The following is a 9,764-nucleotide window of genomic DNA, read 5'->3' as shown; positions in this document are numbered from 1 at the left end:
ATTTATATTACAAGAAGGTGACTGTGATTAGTGTAGGTTCTCTGTTTCACCACAACCATCATTTATATTACAAGAAGGTGACTGTGATTAGTGTAGGTTCTCTGTTTCACCACAACCATCATTTATATTACAAGAAGGTGACTGTGATTAGTGTAGGTTCTCTGTTTCACCACAACCATCATTTATATTACAAGAAGGTGACTGTGATTAGTGTAGGTTCTCTGTTTCACCACAACCATCATTTATATTACAAGAAGGTGACTGTGATTAGTGTAGGTTCTCTGTTTCACCACAACCATCATTTATATTACAAGAAGGTGACTGTGATTAGTGTAGGTTCTCTGTTTCACCACAACCATCATTTATATTACAAGAAGGTGACTGTGATTAGTGTAGGTTCTCTGTTTCACCACAACCATCATTTATATTACAAGAAGGTTACTGTGATTAGTGTAGGTTCTCTGTTTCACCACAACCATCATTTATATTACAAGAAGGTGACTGTGATTAGTGTAGGTTCTCTGTTTCACCACAACCATCATTTATATTACAAGAAGGTGACTGTGATTAGTGTAGGTTCTCTGTTTCACCACAACCATCATTTATATTACAAGAAGGTGACTGTGATTAGTGTAGGTTCTCTGTTTCACCACAACCATCATTTATATTACAAGAAGGTGACTGTGATTAGTGTAGGTTCTCTGTTTCACCACAACCATCATTTATATTACAAGAAGGTGACTGTGATTAGTGTAGGTTCTCTGTTTCACCACAACCATCATTTATATTACAAGAAGGTGACTGTGATTAGTGTAGGTTCTCTGTTTCACCACAACCATCATTTATATTACAAGAAGGTGACTGTGATTAGTGTAGGTTCTCTGTTTCACCACAACCATCATTTATATTACAAGAAGGTGACTGTGATTAGTGTAGGTTCTCTGTTTCACCACAACCATCATTTATATTACAAGAAGGTGACTGTGATTAGTGTAGGTTCTCTGTTTCACCACAACCATCATTTATATTACAAGAAGGTGACTGTGATTAGTGTAGGTTCTCTGTTTCACCACAACCATCATTTATATTACAAGAAGGTGACTGTGATTAGTGTAGGTTCTCTGTTTCACCACAACCATCATTTATATTACAAGAAGGTGACTGTGATTAGTGTAGGTTCTCTGTTTCACCACAACCATCATTTATATTACAAGAAGGTGACTGTGATTAGTGTAGGTTCTCTGTTTCACCACAACCATCATTTATATTACAAGAAGGTGACTGTGATTAGTGTAGGTTCTCTGTTTCACCACAACCATCATTTATATTACAAGAAGGTGACTGTGATTAGTGTAGGTTCTCTGTTTCACCACAACCATCATTTATATTACAAGAAGGTGACTGTGATTAGTGTAGGTTCTCTGTTTCACCACAACCATCATTTATATTACAAGAAGGTGACTGTGATTAGTGTAGGTTCTCTGTTTCACCACAACCATCATTTATATTACAAGAAGGTGACTGTGATTAGTGTAGGTTCTCTGTTTCACCACAACCATCATTTATATTACAAGAAGGTGACTGTGATTAGTGTAGGTTCTCTGTTTCACCACAACCATCATTTATATTACAAGAAGGTGACTGTGATTAGTGTAGGTTCTCTGTTTCACCACAACCATCATTTATATTACAAGAAGGTGACTGTGATTAGTGTAGGTTCTCTGTTTCACCACAACCATCATTTATATTACAAGAAGGTGACTGTGATTAGTGTAGGTTCTCTGTTTCACCACAACCATCATTTATATTACAAGAAGGTGTTTCACCACAACCACTGTGATTAGTGTAGGTTCTCTGTTTCACCACAACCATCATTTATATTACAAGAAGGTGACTGTGATTAGTGTAGGTTCTCTGTTTCACCACAACCATCATTTATATTACAAGAAGGTGACTGTGATTAGTGTAGGTTCTCTGTTTCACCACAACCATCATTTATATTACAAGAAGGTGACTGTGATTAGTGTAGGTTCTCTGTTTCACCACAACCATCATTTATATTACAAGAAGGTGACTGTGATTAGTGTAGGTTCTCTGTTTCACCACAACCATCATTTATATTACAAGAAGGTGACTGTGATTAGTGTAGGTTCTCTGTTTCACCACAACCATCATTTATATTACAAGAAGGTGACTGTGATTAGTGTAGGTTCTCTGTTTCACCACAACCATCATTTATATTACAAGAAGGTGACTGTGATTAGTGTAGGTTCTCTGTTTCACCACAACCATCATTTATATTACAAGAAGGTTACTGTGATTAGTGTAGGTTCTCTGTTTCACCACAACCATCATTTATATTACAAGAAGGTGACTGTGATTAGTGTAGGTTCTCTGTTTCACCACAACCATCATTTATATTACAAGAAGGTGACTGTGATTAGTGTAGGTTCTCTGTTTCACCACAACCATCATTTATATTACAAGAAGGTGACTGTGATTAGTGTAGGTTCTCTGTTTCACCACAACCATCATTTATATTACAAGAAGGTGACTGTGATTAGTGTAGGTTCTCTGTTTCACCACAACCATCATTTATATTACAAGAAGGTGACTGTGATTAGTGTAGGTTCTCTGTTTCACCACAACCATCATTTATATTACAAGAAGGTGACTGTGATTAGTGTAGGTTCTCTGTTTCACCACAACCATCATTTATATTACAAGAAGGTGACTGTGATTAGTGTAGGTTCTCTGTTTCACCACAACCATCATTTATATTACAAGAAGGTGACTGTGATTAGTGTAGGTTCTCTGTTTCACCACAACCATCATTTATATTACAAGAAGGTGACTGTGATTAGTGTAGGTTCTCTGTTTCACCACAACCATCATTTATATTACAAGAAGGTGACTGTGATTAGTGTAGGTTCTCTGTTTCACCACAACCATCATTTATATTACAAGAAGGTGACTGTGATTAGTGTAGGTTCTCTGTTTCACCACAACCATCATTTATATTACAAGAAGGTGACTGTGATTAGTGTAGGTTCTCTGTTTCACCACAACCATCATTTATATTACAAGAAGGTGACTGTGATTAGTGTAGGTTCTCTGTTTCACCACAACCATCATTTATATTACAAGAAGGTGACTGTGATTAGTGTAGGTTCTCTGTTTCACCACAACCATCATTTATATTACAAGAAGGTGACTGTGATTAGTGTAGGTTCTCTGTTTCACCACAACCATCATTTATATTACAAGAAGGTGACTGTGATTAGTGTAGGTTCTCTGTTTCACCACAACCATCATTTATATTACAAGAAGGTGACTGTGATTAGTGTAGGTTCTCTGTTTCACCACAACCATCATTTATATTACAAGAAGGTTACTGTGATTAGTGTAGGTTCTCTGTTTCACCACAACCATCATTTATATTACAAGAAGGTGACTGTGATTAGTGTAGGTTCTCTGTTTCACCACAACCATCATTTATATTACAAGAAGGTTACTGTGATTAGTGTAGGTTCTCTGTTTCACCACAACCATCATTTATATTACAAGAAGGTGACTGTGATTAGTGTAGGTTCTCTGTTTCACCACAACCATCATTTATATTACAAGAAGGTGACTGTGATTAGTGTAGGTTCTCTGTTTCACCACAACCATCATTTATATTACAAGAAGGTGACTGTGATTAGTGTAGGTTCTCTGTTTCACCACAACCATCATTTATATTACAAGAAGGTGACTGTGATTAGTGTAGGTTCTCTGTTTCACCACAACCATCATTTATATTACAAGAAGGTGACTGTGATTAGTGTAGGTTCTCTGTTTCACCACAACCATCATTTATATTACAAGAAGGTGACTGTGATTAGTGTAGGTTCTCTGTTTCACCACAACCATCATTTATATTACAAGAAGGTGACTGTGATTAGTGTAGGTTCTCTGTTTCACCACAACCATCATTTATATTACAAGAAGGTTACTGTGATTAGTGTAGGTTCTCTGTTTCACCACAACCATCATTTATATTACAAGAAGGTGACTGTGATTAGTGTAGGTTCTCTGTTTCACCACAACCATCATTTATATTACAAGAAGGTGACTGTGATTAGTGTAGGTTCTCTGTTTCACCACAACCATCATTTATATTACAAGAAGGTTACTGTGATTAGTGTAGGTTCTCTGTTTCACCACAACCATCATTTATATTACAAGAAGGTGACTGTGATTAGTGTAGGTTCTCTGTTTCACCACAACCATCATTTATATTACAAGAAGGTGACTGTGATTAGTGTAGGTTCTCTGTTTCACCACCATCATCATTTTATATGTAGGTTCTCTGTTTCACCACAACCATCATTTATATTACAAGAAGGTGACTGTGATTAGTGTAGGTTCTCTGTTTCACCACAACCATCATTTATATTACAAGAAGGTGACTGTGATTAGTGTAGGTTCTCTGTTTCACCACAACCATCATTTATATTACAAGAAGGTGACTGTGATTAGTGTAGGTTCTCTGTTTCACCACAACCATCATTTATATTACAAGAAGGTGACTGTGATTAGTGTAGGTTCTCTGTTTCACCACAACCATCATTTATATTACAAGAACGTGACTGTGATTAGTGTAGGTTCTCTGTTCCACCACAACCATCATTTATATTACAAGAAGGTGACTGTGATTAATGTAGGTTCTCTGTTTCACCACAACCATCATTTATATTAGAAGGTTACTGTGAAGTGTAGGTTCTCTGTTTCACCACAACCATCATTTATATTACAAGAAGGTGACTGTGATTAGTGTAGGTTCTCTGTTTCACCACAACCATCATTTATATTACAAGAAGGTGACTGTGATTAGTGTAGGTTCTCTGTTTCACCACAACCATCATTTATATTACAAGAAGGTTACTGTGATTAGTGTAGGTTCTCTGTTTCACCACAACCATCATTTATATTACAAGAAGGTTACTGTGATTAGTGTAGGTTCTCTGTTTCACCACAACCATCATTTATATTACAAGAAGGTTACTGTGATTAGTGTAGGTTCTCTGTTTCACCACAACCATCATTTATATTACAAGAAGGTGACTGTGATTAGTGTAGGTTCTCTGTTTCACCACAACCATCATTTATATTACAAGAAGGTGACTGTGATTAGTGTAGGTTCTCTGTTTCACCACAACCATCATTTATATTACAAGAAGGTGACTGTGATTAGTGTAGGTTCTCTGTTTCACCACAACCATCATTTATATTACAAGAAGGTGACTGTGATTAGTGTAGGTTCTCTGTTTCACCACAACCATCATTTATATTACAAGAAGGTGACTGTGATTAGTGTAGGTTCTCTGTTTCACCACAACCATCATTTTATATTACAAGAAGGTGTTTCACCACAACCACTGTGATTAGTGTAGGTTCTCTGTTTCACCACAACCATCATTTATATTACAAGAAGGTGACTGTGATTAGTGTAGGTTCTCTGTTTCACCACAACCATCATTTATATTACAAGAAGGTGACTGTGATTAGTGTAGGTTCTCTGTTTCACCACAACCATCATTTATATTACAAGAAGGTTGACTGTGATTAGTGTAGGTTCTCTGTTTCACCACAACCATCATTTATATTACAAGAAGGTGACTGTGATTAGTGTAGGTTCTCTGTTTCACCACAACCATCATTTATATTACAAGAAGGTTACTGTGATTAGTGTAGGTTCTCTGTTTCACCACAACCATCATTTATATTACAAGAAGGTGACTGTGATTAGTGTAGGTTCTCTGTTTCACCACAACCATCATTTATATTACAAGAAGGTGACTGTGATTAGTGTAGGTTCTCTGTTTCACCACAACCATCATTTATATTACAAGAAGGTTACTGTGATTAGTGTAGGTTCTCTGTTTCACCACAACCATCATTTATATTACAAGAAGGTGACTGTGATTAGTGTAGGTTCTCTGTTTCACCACAACCATCATTTATATTACAAGAAGGTGACTGTGATTAGTGTAGGTTCTCTGTTTCACCACAACCATCATTTATATTACAAGAAGGTTACTGTGATTAGTGTAGGTTCTCTGTTTCACCACAACCATCATTTATATTACAAGAAGGTGACTGTGATTAGTGTAGGTTCTCTGTTTCACCACAACCATCATTTATATTACAAGAAGGTGACTGTGATTAGTGTAGGTTCTCTGTTTCACCACAACCATCATTTATATTACAAGAAGGTGACTGTGATTAGTGTAGGTTCTCTGTTTCACCACAACCATCATTTATATTACAAGAAGGTGACTGTGATTAGTGTAGGTTCTCTGTTTCACCACAACCATCATTTATATTACAAGAAGGTGACTGTGATTAGTGTAGGTTCTCTGTTTCACCACAACCATCATTTATATTACAAGAAGGTGACTGTGATTAGTGTAGGTTCTCTGTTTCACCACAACCATCATTTATATTACAAGAAGGTGACTGTGATTAGTGTAGGTTCTCTGTTTCACCACAACCATCATTTATATTACAAGAAGGTGACTGTGATTAGTGTAGGTTCTCTGTTTCACCACAACCATCATTTATATTACAAGAAGGTGACTGTGATTAGTGTAGGTTCTCTGTTTCACCACAACCATCATTTATATTACAAGAAGGTGACTGTGATTAGTGTAGGTTCTCTGTTTCAACACAACCATCATTTATATTACAAGAAGGTTACTGTGATTAGTGTAGGTTCTCTGTTTCACCACAACCATCATTTATATTACAAGAAGGTGACTGTGATTAGTGTAGGTTCTCTGTTTCACCACAACCATCATTTATATTACAAGAAGGTGACTGTGATTAGTGTAGGTTCTCTGTTTCACCACAACCATCATTTATATTACAAGAAGGTGACTGTGATTAGTGTAGGTTCTCTGTTTCACCACAACCATCATTTATATTACAAGAAGGTGACTGTGATTAGTGTAGGTTCTCTGTTTCACCACAACCATCATTTATATTACAAGAAGGTGACTGTGATTAGTGTAGGTTCTCTGTTTCACCACAACCATCATTTATATTACAAGAAGGTGACTGTGATTAGTGTAGGTTCTCTGTTTCACCACAACCATCATTTATATTACAAGAAGGTTACTGTGATTAGTGTAGGTTCTCTGTTTCACCACAACCATCATTTATATTACAAGAAGGTGACTGTGATTAGTGTAGGTTCTCTGTTTCACCACAACCATCATTTATATTACAAGAAGGTGACTGTGATTAGTGTAGGTTCTCTGTTTCACCACAACCATCATTTATATTACAAGAAGGTGACTGTGATTAGTGTAGGTTCTCTGTTTCACCACAACCATCATTTATATTACAAGAAGGTGACTGTGATTAGTGTAGGTTCTCTGTTTCACCACAACCATCATTTATATTACAAGAAGGTGACTGTGATTAGTGTAGGTTCTCTGTTTCACCACAACCATCATTTATATTACAAGAAGGTGACTGTGATTAGTGTAGGTTCTCTGTTTCACCACAACCATCATTTATATTACAAGAAGGTGACTGTGATTAGTGTAGGTTCTCTGTTTCACCACAACCATCATTTATATTACAAGAAGGTGACGGTGATTAGTGTAGGTTCTCTGTTTCACCACAACCATCATTTATATTCACTGTGATTAGTGTAGGTTCTCTGTTTCACCACAATCATCATTTATATTACAAGAAGGTTACTGTGATTAGTGTAGGTTCTCTGTTTCACCACAACCATCATTTATATTACAAGAAGGTGACTGTGATTAGTGTAGGTTCTCTGTTTCACCACAACCATCATTTATATTACAAGAAGGTTACTGTGATTAGTGTAGGTTCTCTGTTTCACCACAACCATCATTTATATTACAAGAAGGTTACTGTGATTAGTGTAGGTTCTCTGTTTCACCACAACCATCATTTATATTACAAGAAGGTGACTGTGATTAGTGTAGGTTCTCTGTTTCACCACAACCATCATTTATATTACAAGAAGGTGACTGTGATTAGTGTAGGTTCTCTGTTTCACCACAACCATCATTTATATTACAAGAAGGTTACTGTGATTAGTGTAGGTTCTCTGTTTCACCACAACCATCATTTATATTACAAGAAGGTGACTGTGATTAGTGTAGGTTCTCTGTTTCACCACAACCATCATTTATATTACAAGAAGGTGACTGTGATTAGTGTAGGTTCTCTGTTTCACCACAACCATCATTTATATTACAAGAAGGTGACTGTGATTAGTGTAGGTTCTCTGTTTCACCACAACCATCATTTATATTACAAGAAGGTGACTGTGATTAGTGTAGGTTCTCTGTTTCACCACAACCATCATTTATATTACAAGAAGGTGACTGTGATTAGTGTAGGTTCTCTGTTTCACCACAACCATCATTTATATTACAAGGTTGATGTGATTAGTGTAGGTTCTCTGTTTCACCACAACCATCATTTATATTACAAGAAGGTGACTGTGATTAGTGTAGGTTCTCTGTTTCACCACAACCATCATTTATATTACAAGAAGGTGACTGTGATTAGTGTAGGTTCTCTGTTTCACCACAACCATCATTTATATAACAAGGTGACTGTGATTAGTGTAGGTTCTCTGTATCAACACAACCATCATTTATATTACAAGAAGGTGACTGTGATTAGTGTAGGTTCTCTGTTTCACCACAACCATCATTTATATTACAACAAGGTGACTGTGATTAGTGTAGGTTCTCTGTTTCAACACAACCATCATTTATATTACAAGAAGGTGACTGTGATTAGTGTAGGTTCTCTGTTTCAACACAACCATCATTTATATTACAAGAAGGTTACTGTGATTAGTGTAGGTTCTCTGTTTCACCACAACCATCATTTATATTACAAGAAGGTTACTGTGATTTGTAGGTGTAGGATTTCTCTGTTTCACCACAACCATCATTTATATTACAAGAAGGTGACTGTGATTAGTGTAGGTTCTCTGTTTCACCACAACCATCATTTATATTACAAGAAGGTGACTGTGATTAGTGTAGGTTCTCTGTTTCACCACAACCATCATTTATATTACAAGAAGGTGACTGTGATTAGTGTAGGTTCTCTGTTTCAACACAACCATCATTTATATTACAAGAAGGTGACTGTGATTAGTGTAGGTTCTCTGTTTCAACACAACCATCATTTATATTACAAGGTGACTGTGATTAGTGTAGGTTCTCTGTTTCACCACAACCATCATTTATATTACAAGAAGGTGACTGTGATTAGTGTAGGTTCTCTGTTTCACCACAACCATCATTTATATTACAAGAAGGTTACTGTGATTAGTGTAGGTTCTCTGTTTCACCACAACCATCATTTATATTACAAGAAGGTGACTGTGATTAGTGTAGGTTCTCTGTTTCACCACAACCATCATTTATATTACAAGAAGGTTACTGTGATTAGTGTAGGTTCTCTGTTTCACCACAATCATCATTTATATTACAAGAAGGTGACTGTGATTAGTGTAGGTTCTCTGTTTCAACACAATCATCATTTATATTACAAGAAGGTTACTGTGATTGTGTAGGTTCTCTGTTTCACCACAACCATCATTTATATTACAAAAAGGTGACTGTGATTAATGTAGGTTCTCTGTTTCAACACAATCATCATTTATATTACAAGAAGGTTACTGTGATTAGTGTAGGTTCTCTGTTTCACCACAATCA

Source organism: Tachypleus tridentatus, chromosome 1 (assembly GCF_004210375.1).
Source record: "Tachypleus tridentatus isolate NWPU-2018 chromosome 1, ASM421037v1, whole genome shotgun sequence".
NCBI classification, from domain to species: domain Eukaryota; kingdom Metazoa; phylum Arthropoda; class Merostomata; order Xiphosura; family Limulidae; genus Tachypleus; species Tachypleus tridentatus.
Note: the sequence above shows the minus strand (reverse complement) of the source record.